Here is an 11970-nt window from a genome sequence, read left to right as displayed (position 1 = left end):
CAGCCCTGGCTGGGCTTTTTTTTTTTTTTGTCCTACAGCTGGGAGGAGGATTTTTTTATTGCTTCACAGCTGGTGCCAGCATGTGGGGAGACAGAGGTTACAATACTGGTTCCTTCCCCTGCATGTGACTCAGCAGTAGTGCCCTACTTCCATGGAAGTCCAGTCTTCCTCCTAGGCATCCCCTGCTGTGGAGTTCCTCCCTCCCATCCCTTCAATCCATCTCCCCACAGCAGTTATTGCTCTGGGCCTGTTTTCTAATCCCCACACTCCAGCTCCCAGCCCCCTTGCACACCTGTGAACACATGTCCCAGTCCAGGACACATAGGACCATGGTACAGACTGTCTGTGTATTTCTCACTCTGTCCTGTCTGCCACAGATTGGCCACTTCACCCTCTTCCGGCAAATTCTTCCCTTCTGTCCCAATCGATTTCCGCATTGGAGTGGGGGTTTCTCCGAACTCAGGAATCTCTCCCCTGCTTCAGGTCCCCCACCCCAGGTGCAGGTCCCATCCTGCTTCCTCTCCTCCTCCTTCTCCCTTCTTTTTTCCATCCTACCCAGTTATGCAGGGATCTTTATCGTCCTTTCTGGTGTCCAAGGTCTTCTGCTAGTTTTCAGCTGGTGTTCTGTGAGAACTGTTACATCTATAGATGTATTCCTGATGCATCTGTGGAAAGAGATGAACTCCACGTCCTCCTACTCCTCGGCCATCTTGAATATGACCTATAAATCTAGATATCTACTCTTAAATGTCAATTTTCTCCACCTAATAAATTTTTTAAAGGAAAAGGTTAATTTTGTTTGCCATGGTATACCCAGAATCATGTACATGTGAGTCACCAATAGTTATTTAATGGATGGATAAATGGATGAGTGAATGAATGAATGGATTAATATATAGATTAATGTATAGATGTCTACAAAGGAAGAGTATCTTTTTTCCGTTCTGATCATGAATGCAGAAACGCAGTTCTTTTGTTTACATTTCTTTCACTTGAGAGTGTAAGCCTAAAAAAAAATTCTATAACTCAAGGGAAAATTTCTTTCAAAATTATTAGTAAGAAGCAAAGCTGCTGGTTCCAAGAGAGTGCCTGGAATAAAACTGTTCACAACTCAAAGGAAACCATGTGCAAATCATAAAGTTGATGGGAGAACCAAAGAAATAATAATTAAAAAAATAGATAACAACAACCACCAACTGAATTTGACTAGTTGACTAAAACAGACAGAATCAAACTATTTAAATAAACATTTTCATTTGAATCAAGCAGTTGGTACTGGGTAGCAATTAAAATCAAGTGGGTTTTTGTGTGTTGTCATGCTTCTCAACCAGGGTTGATTTTGCTTCTCCATTCCTTGAAGGAACCATTGACAATATCTGGAGACATTTTTTTTTTTTTTTTTTTTGTGGTACGTGGGCCTCTCACTGTTGTGGCCTCTCCCGTTGCGGAGCACAGCCTCCGGATGTGCAGGCTCAGCAGCCATGGCTTACAGGCCCAGCTGCTCCATGGCATGTGGGATCTTCCTGGACTGGGGCACGAACCCATGTCCCATGCATCAGCAGGTGGACTCTCAACCACTGCCTCACCAGGGAAGCCCTGGAGACAGTTTTGATTGTCACAACTTGGTTGGTTTCTCATGGATCTGTTGAGTAGGTCCAGGAATGCCACTAAACATCCTACACTGCACCAGACAGCTCCCTCTCTGTCCCTGGTCCTCAATAACAAAAACTTATATAGTCCAAAATGTCAATAGTGCTGACGTTGAGAAACTCTGATGTAATATGTAACAATTAATTACTTGTTAAAAACCTCTATCTAAATATTACTCTTTAAATAAACAAATTGGATACTAAGGTTTCAACAGTTTTCTAAATTTACTCAAATTTAACTGTTCAAAAGTAATAAGTGTCTCAAGTAAAAGTTTACAAACATTATTTCCTTCAGAGCATATCTTACTTACATATATAAGATCCCTGTTATTACTTTTTTATTTATTTCAGAAGACTTCTGTGTTCTTTTTTTTATTCCTGCTGTAACAAATTATGACAGATTGAGTGGCTTAAAACCACACAGATTTATTATCTCATCATTTCTAAATGTTAGAAATATAGGTGGACCCCACTGGGTCCTCTGCTTAAGATCTCACATTGCAAAGTTCAAGGTATAAGCAATAATATGATCCTTATTGGATGCCCTGGGAAGGATCCACTTCTATATTTATTCACATTAGACATACCTACATTAACTAGAATAACTCCCTGTTTAAGTGTTGTAAACTTAATTCCATCCAAAGTCATTTTGCCACATAAAGTACCATATTTACAAGTTCCAGCCATGAGGGTGTGGTTATTTTGGGAGGGGGAGGTGCTTTCTGCCTGCCACACACCCTATTTATTATTTTTAAAATATTTTAGGAATAATGACAAAAGCCTTTGATATTTAATTAATATTCATATATATTAGGTATTTTTAGTTACATACATACACAAATGTATTTCACTCACCACTAAAGAGAACTTTCTAATGTTTTTAATATAAACATCATTTGGGGGATCTTAAAACAATGGTTAAAATAGCAACTGTATTGACACATTAAAAATATCCAAATGTAATATTTGATTATTTTTACCTAAACTACCTTTTTTTCCCCCAAGTAACCCATTGCTATCTGGGATTCTCAATGAGAGACCCAAAACTGTTTGGTTCCCATTCTCAAAGGACTTTAGTGAACAGTTCTCTTCTCAACTGAGTGGAACTCTTGAGGCTCAAGTTAAGGGCACCTTCCGAAATCTTGCAGGAAGACTGAGGTCCAAAATATCAGGATGAAAGCAATAAACTTGGGAAAGAGATGCTTAAAGGGAAGTATGCAACCAGAATATAATGTCATACATATAGTTCTAAAGTAATAAGGCACAACACGAGGGAATGGGCTCAAAGATCAAGGTTGTTGATTTCTAATTGAATTTTCTTGCTCTATTAAGCCCATTCACTCATGGAAAACCTAACATTTTTTTTTATTCTGGAAAATTTCATAAGTGGCTTATTATTTTTAAAGTAACCAGCAACAGAAAATAAAAAGATGTTAAAATTATGAGATTAAATAAACAACTTTTAATGTAGTTTTAAGATTAATTTTTAAATAAATTACTAAAAATCCATAATATTTTCTCTTTAACCCTTAAGTAGAACAACAAAGTAAACTTAAAATTACGAAATATATTTTAAAATGCCTACCTATTCAGATTTAATCTACACCACTACACAGCTGAGAGGAAAGGTTGTTAGAAATGTCTGTCAATCATCAGATCAAACAGAGCTATGAAAATCTGACAAACTACAGGAAATAGAGCAGTTAAGTGGGTTCAAGATGATGGAGCTCCTCAATGATGTCATTTGAGAATAGAGTGTCTATATGACTGTGATGTTATAAGCATTGGAGTTAAAGAGGTGAGAAAGGCATCTGTAAGAATGCAAATCTATCTTTATTATGGCTTTACAAATTATAACAGAAGTAATTATAATTAAATTGAATTATATCATGTTGATGGTGTATTCACAATTCATTTTCCCTACTGCCCCAATATTATTTGGTGACAATGAAAAGACCAACATGATTCTAATGGACTTTGGGTGGATATAGATATGTCCATGGTTTCCTCATACAATTGAAGAATAATAAAATTGTGTTCTTATTAAATTTCTTTCTCTATTTGTCATATAATATGGTGATATGGGTTTCATCTTTACTGGGATATAATTCACAAAAAAATAATGTATGTAAGAAATACAATGTGATGTGTTTTTATTGTTGTTGTTGTTGTTGTTTTCTGCTGTACGCGGGCCTCTCACTCTTGTGGCCTCTCCCATTGCGGAGCACAGGCTCGGATGTGCAGGCTCAGCAGCCATGGCACATGGGCCTAGCCGCTCCACGGCATGTGGGATCCTCCCGGACCGGGGCATGAACCCATGTTCCCTGCATTGGCAGGTGGACTCTCAACCACTGCGCTACCAGGGAAGCCCCAAATGTGATGTTTTGATGTAAGTATACATTGTGAAATGATTATCACAATCAAGCTATTTAACATATACATCACTTCACATAGTTACTATTCTTTTGTGTGGGATGACAACACCTAAGTTCATTCTCTTAGAAAACTCAGTATTAACTTGTTGACAATACTTTACATTGGATCTTTATAATAATTTTTTTCATACTGAATAACCAAAACTTTGTTTCCCTTTGACCAAAATCTGACATTCCTCCTACCACCGAGCCCTGGCAAGCTATTCTACTTTCTGCTTCTATAAGTTAGAATATTTTAGATTCCACATATAAGTGAGATTGTGTAGCGTTTGTCTTTCTTAATCTTAGCATAATGAAATCTCACTTAGCATAATGTCTTTCAGATTCATCCATGTTGTTGCAAATGTCAGAATTTCCTTTTTTTCTCACTCCCATCAATGTGGTTGTGTTATCAGTTAAGATCATGTGTTGTTTGTTTTCCAATTTGGTCCCCTCACCCACATGCTCTTAACTTCCAAGTGTTTTTATTTTGGATGAAATTTTATCCTGGATTCTCAAAGGTTCTCCAGGTATACTATTATATCAATTTCTGATAGATACAGTTTTACTTCTTCTTTGTCAATTATGTCTCTAATAGTTTTATTTTATCTTATTGTATCACTAATAGCTATGAAAAAAATCACATATTTTTACATACTTAATGGACAAATAAAACCAAAATAATTCCTGTATAAATGATTTCCTCTACTAGATTTTATAGAAAATGCCAACATTCAGTTTTACATGTTAGAAAAAGTTTTTCTAACTTCAAGAAATATGATAAGATCTTTCATCTTCTTAGGTAAAATTATTCCTAAATATTTTATTTTATTTTTTCTTCTTCCAGTTTTATTGAGACATAATTGACATACAGAACTGTATAAATTTAAGGTGTATAGAAAATGATTTGAAATACACACATCTTGAAATGATTATCACAATAAGTTTAGTGAACATTCATCATCTCATATAGATACAAAATTAAAAAAATAGAATTTGTGTGTGTGTGTGATGCGAACTTTTAGGATTTACTCTCTTAAAAACTTTCACATATTATCATTTTTGATACTAAATATAAGTGGGATTAGCTTTTTTTTGATAGTTTATTTTTAGTGTAAAGAAATGCAAATGATTTTCAAATAGTGATTTTGTATCCTGCAGCTTTACTCAAATTGCTTATTAGTTCTAGATGTGTTTTGATGGAGTCTTTCTGGTTTCCTCTGTATAAGATAATATCATCTGCAAACAGAGACAATTTTACTTCCTCTTTTCTGATATGTATGCCTTTTGTTGCTTTTTCTTGCCTAATTGCTTTAGTTATAACTTCCAGTACTGTGTTGAACTGAAGTGGTAGGAGTATTTTTCATCTTCTGACTGCTAAGTATGATGTTAACTTTGGGCTTTCATATATGGTCCTTATTAGGTTGGAGTACATTCCTTCTACACCTAATTTCTTGAGAGTCTTTATCATGAGAAGATGTTGTATTTTGTCAAATGCTCTTTCCACATATTGAGATGATCATATGCATTGCAAACTCTAAAACATTGATAAAAGCACTGAAAAAGACACAAATAAATGGAAAGATATCACATATTCATGGATTGGAAGAATTAATTTTGTCAAAATGTCTGTACTACCCTAATCTTTCTACAGATTCAATGCAATGCCTATAAAAATTCCAATTTGATACCTGGAAAACGTTTCACGGATATAAAACAGCTATCTTAAAATTCATACAGAATTACAAAAGTGATCTGGAAGATGGAATCATGGAAATCACCCAATCAGAATAGCCCAAAGAAAAATAAATAAAGACTAATCTTTGGAAAACTGTACTTTGACTGTATAGAGTAAGTCTATAGACAAATAAGAAAAAAGGGAAGACTAAAATAAACAGTGTAGTATTGGATTGTAATGGGAAGTATCAATCTGAATTCATGATTGATAATATTAATACAGATAATAAATATAAAAATAAGTGCACACATGTGTGTGTGGGGTTTAGAATATATCCATAAATACCTAGCTCTATCCTCTGAGAGTAGCCTATAAGTAATGATATCCAGTAGCAGTGAGTACACCTAGAATTTAGATTTTATTTCTAAATACTATTTTTTTAGTAAAAGGAACCAGGAATTATTAATTCCAAGACTGAGATAAAAAAGTACACAAAGAAACTTCTGCACTCTTTGCTTTCAAAAGTAAGGAAACACTCAAAAAGTGATTGGGGGGAGCTTCCCTGGTGGTGCAGTGGTTGAGAGTCCGCCTGCTGATGCAGGGGACACGGATTCGTGCCCCGGTCCAGGAGAATCCCACATGCTGTGGAGTGGCTGGGCGCATGAGCCATGACTGCTGAGCCTGTGCGTCTGGAGCCTGTGCTCTGCAACGGGAGAGGTCACAGCAGTGAGAGGCCCGCGTACTGCAAAAAAAAAAAAAAACAAGTGATTGAGGCAAGTTGAGAGGACATAAAAGCCAACATGAAAAGTCTCCCAATAACTAAGTCTGAGATAATTTGTGCAATAAAATAAATAATGGTACTAATAGATTAGAATAAATAAAAATCTAATTAATAAAATAAATATCCACAAGTCTATAATCTAATTGAATAAATTAATAAATGAATAGAAGGGGCAGCTCTTCCTTAATGAGTTTACTACAGAGAGACATAACATGTAAATGCAATGTGGAATCCTAGATTGGATCCTGGACAAGAAAAAGGACTTTAGTAAGAAAATTTGTGAGATTCAAATATAGTCTGTAGATTAGTTAATAACATTGATTCATGTTTAATTCCTGGCAAAGATAATTGTACTATTTTAATGCTGGTGAAGAGTGTATGGAAAACTTGTGTAGAAATTTTGTCATTTTTCTTGCTGTTAGACTTTACCAGCAAAAACCAAAAGTTGTTTTAAGGAAAATATATTAAATGTACAATTATATTTATTTTGATGATATGGTAAGAAAATCAATAGACAAACCTGTATTATGGCTCAAATTTGGTCCCTAAATTGCCATACAAGTAACTGCAAAACAAGTATTGTGATGATTAATTTTATGTGTCATCTTGATAGGGCTAGGGATGCCTAGATAGCTGGTAAAAGTATTATTCTAAATGTGTCTGTGAGGATGTTTCTGGAAGAGATTAACATTTGAATCAATAAACTGAGTAAAGATCACGGTCACGGATATGAGTGGACGTCATCAAATCCGTTGAGGGCTTGAACAGAAGAAAAAGTGAGAGGAAGGGCAAATTTGCTTTCTGCTTGATGGGGACAGCTATCTTTTCCTTGGACACTGGCATTTCTGGTCTCTGGTTTTCTGACTCAGACCAGGACTCATACCATTGGCCCCATTAATTCTCAGGCCTTTAGGTTTGAACTGGATCTACATCACTGGCTCTCCTGGGCCTTTAGGTTGCAGCTGGCAGATCATGGCACTTCTCAGCCTCTAAAATCACATAAGTCAATCCCTCACAATAAATCATTTTCTATATATTTATATGTATATGTATATATATATACATGAATTACTGAAGTGAAACAATTACTGGAGTGATTACTGAATTGAAACAATGAGTAACACATTTATAAAAAATATTCAATATTTTTCATGTTTCAAACTTTATGTAATATCTAATTCTACTAAATGAACTGCTATGATAAGTGATGCTACCATTAAGGGTCCTTATGGAATCTAGTAAACAGAGTTGTAATATTAATAAAATATTCTAGGGCTTCTCTGGTGGCGCAGTGGTTGAGAGTCCGCCTGCCGATGCAGGGGACACGGGTTCGTGCCCCGGTCCGGGAAGATCCCACATGCCGTGGAGCGGCTGGGCTCTTGAGCCATGGCTGCTGAGCCTGCGTGTCCGGAGCCTGTGCTCCCCAAGGGGAGACGCCACAACAGTGAGAGGCCCGCGTACCGCAAAAAAAAAAAAAAAAAAATTCTAGAAATTCACTTTGAAAAAAGTTGAATGCTGGCCTAAGAAATTTTTATAATAATTTATATATGTTTATATCTTATTGAAATAGAAAATATGGAGAATTCAATTTGTCTAGTTTGTTTTCAGACCAGTAAAGAATTAACCAAAAGATGTATCAATGGAGCAAAAATATTCTTCTTTCAAATCTGAATATATCTTTCAACACTTAAAATATTAATTAAATATTAATTCCATAATTACTATTTCAATATTTGGGTACATTTAAATCTAAAAAATGATAATTTATATTTATTTGTCTATATAGTCACACAAACATATAGATGTATGTGTGTGTGTATACATGTATTTTCACACATTCCATTGACATTCTGTCCAGCCTTATTATTAATTAGTCTCAATCTCTAAAACTAATCTAGTTCATTTTTATAGTCTATCTTGTAATTAATACAGTATGAATTGGATTGACTGATCTAGTTTCCTCAATTTTAACTTTATGTATTTCACTGAGGAAAACTATTCAGAACCTACCACTTCCAACATGTTTGAGCATTAATATCATTTATTAATTCTTATTAGTATGAAAATGCTGACTATATATTTGATAGAAAGGATTTGATATAATAGAGAAATAAATCATAAATCTGATAATATCTCTCACATTTGCATATGTTTATAATCTATAGAGAATCACCAATTAAACTACCACTATATAAACATATATATTTTAAATTGTAGTCTGAGGTCATATACATAACTACTCTAAGTTTCTGACTTTAAATTTCTTTTTTTTTTTTTTTTTTTTTTTTTGCGGTACGCGGGCCTCTCACTGCTGTGGCCTCTCCCGTGGCGGAGCACAGGCTCGACAGGCAGACTCTCAACGACTGCACCACCAGGGAAGCCCCTGACTTTAAAATTTTAAAGTATTTGTAGATGTTCCCTAAGATGGTTAGGGGGGAAAAAAAAACTATTCTCATTTGAAGTATTATTTTTGTTAACATAATTTAGTTTTTGTTGTTGTTCTATCAAAGAAGAGGATATGTGGAAAATATATACAATATTTGAAGAACGTTCCCTTGAGAAACTAAATCAAGACATTTTTTAACTGAATTTTAAAATAGCATTATTAAACAAAACTGTAATCAAACAAAAAGTAGTAGAAAAGATTGTCCGCAGAGTACATCACTAAATGCTCATTTGATTAAAAAATAGCATTTAAAAAGCTCAAAATAAACATGGTAAATTGCAAAACCACATCAGAGGTAAAAACAAGTGGGTTGCAACAGTTAACTTTAGTAGCTAAAAAGACTTTACACATCCAATGCCCGGGAGATAGAGTTTTGAAACTTCTTTAGGTTGATAATATTGCTTTTATGATACCATGATACCCACTTGTATTGAATCCATATATATAAAATTCTTAAATCTATCAATCAAATTTAAAAGTCTGGCCAAAAATCCCACAGGCTCAATTTTAAATTTCCCCACATTTGTCAAACCTGCTTATATTGAATTTCCACTTACATCAACCTATTAGTTTCCCCAGCAATGCTGTGTTTTTATAGGGCTTTGTACCACTTCCTGGTGCCACAGAGAGGAGGCGGAACAACAGAGTAGACACTACCAATGTGCTTTCCTACAAATATTGAATTACTTTGTTTTATTGAACTCTCTGTCTGTTTTCTGAAAAGTAGATATACAATCAGCTTATTTCACTTTCTATAGAATTAGAATAAAGTTGACTGAAATTGTTAAGATACTAAAGCTTGATGAAATATTTAACTGCTTCTCCATATCTTATCCTAATTTTGAAGATTATTATTTAAAAAAATTCCTACAAGTATTTTGGGATAATTTTCCTCTTGTAGAAAAAGACGGTGGATAAATTTAGCTTCCTTTTAGATTGTAAAATGTGGTTTGACTTTAATATATGGAGCAGAAATTGCAGAGAGTCTATTTTGGGGTTATGTTTGGCACTCGCGCCTGTAGAGTGGGCTGTAAAAGACAGGATCTTGTAAAAGTATGGATATCGATATCACAATATTTTTTTCTTGTTGTTCAACCATTCTAGGTTAGGCACACAAATTTACTTTTATTACACTTAAAGTAGAAAAGTTCTTGCTGTTGTTGTATTTTGCCTGATTTTAGGAAAACTTTTTAAAAAGTTTCCTAAGTGATACCATGTAGTTTTCATATTCAGGAGAGACATTTGCATTTGGTTTGGGTTTTTTATCATTTGAACTTTGGCTTAATTTTCATAAAAGTTGCCATCAAAAGTCTGTTTTAAGGATAAATCATACTAAAGAATAATGCATTAAAGAATTATCTCTTTTAAGTAAATAAGTTAAGAAATGAACAATCAAGTTTATTCCAAATGCTGAGTGTCTGATGAAAGATGAAGAATAAAACAATTTAAGGGCAAAAAGAGTTCCTGTTTATAGCCAGCATTTTGCAAACTGTGTTTTATGAGGTGTTAGTGTTTTGTGGGAAGAAATCTTCTGAATTGTTTACAAACTAAAGTGGAAATTTATGATTTTGCATTAGAAATATAAAAGTTTGAGAAATATCTATAATTATTGAAATTAATGGTTCCACTGAGCGTAATTCATTTTTAGTGTGCTGTAGAGATCGAAGCTTTCGAGAGATTACTTAGCCCATCGCCCTAAAACCTCATCAATAGAGACTGGTCTAAGAGAAGTTTCTCTAGAGCTATACAAAGTGTAAAAGCCTTTCTATATATCATTGTATGTAAAGAAATTGACAAATCAGAAATTCTTGGTTTGAATCCTGCCTCTATCTCTTGGGCAAAATTCTTAATCTTAATTTACCTAAAATTTAAAAAATAATGAGTATTAAAATTACCTGCGCCATACACTTGTACTGTGGAAAAATGATGCAAGTAAATGATGTAGAATACTGTGTGGAAATTGGTAAAAAATCAATAAACGCACACACACATTGTGTGTGTGTGTATATATATATATATATATATATATATATATATATATGTACAATTCTTACTTATACACAGTGTTCTCTTACATAATTCAAAGAGCCAACTCCACTCTTACTCCATGGTTAACTCTCTACACAATTTATTCCATTAATTTATTCTTTCAACAAACAATTTCGGCAACTTTTATGTGCAGGAGACACACATATAAAACCATTACAATATTGTATGATAAGTTCTAGAACATAGACAACTAATTAACTCTACCTGATACAGTAGAAAGAGGACTCAGAGAGGAGTCAGAGGTGACCTTTGAACAGTCTCTGGAAGAACAAGTAATTTCCATGCTAGAGGAGAGGAAAAGAAAGTGTCCTGGGCAAATGGGGAGCACCATGTGCAAGGAAACGATGTGAAAAGTCAAGTGTTTAAGTTTATCACACTTTTTAAAAATGACATTATTTTCAAGAAAGAGTTACCTATGTAAAATGTATACCCTCCTGGTTCTTGTCCAGGGTATAAATCCCAAATTAAAGAAGATGTACTAGAGATTGGCTATAAGCATAGTGACTTATTTGTCATGAAATATACATTTTAAAATAGCATAAAATGGATGATATTTTTTAATTTTGTGTTTGAGGTATAACTTATACAAGCCATACTAATATTAAGTGTTCAGTTTCATGATTTTTTTTACCTGTATAATCATGTAGCCACCAACTAGATCATGTATGCAAAATTTTAGCATGCCTTTCCCTCTTACTCCCTCTCCCATTCACCACCTACCTACCCAGTGTAATCATTAGTCTGACTTCTATAAGTCAGCTTTGGCTGCTTATGAAGTCCATTTAAATACAATCACACAGCATGTATATTGTGTCTGGCTTCTTTCATCAAAATTATATTTTGAGATTTGTCTTTGTTGTTGCATGTATCAGCATTTTTTTTCATTTAATTTGTGTTATATTTCATTTTGGGAATATACCACAATATATTTATTCTATTTCATCCTGGTGAAC

Source organism: Delphinus delphis, chromosome 17 (genome assembly GCF_949987515.2).
Source record: "Delphinus delphis chromosome 17, mDelDel1.2, whole genome shotgun sequence".
Lineage (NCBI taxonomy): Eukaryota > Metazoa > Chordata > Mammalia > Artiodactyla > Delphinidae > Delphinus > Delphinus delphis.
This window is presented reverse-complemented; position numbering follows the sequence as displayed.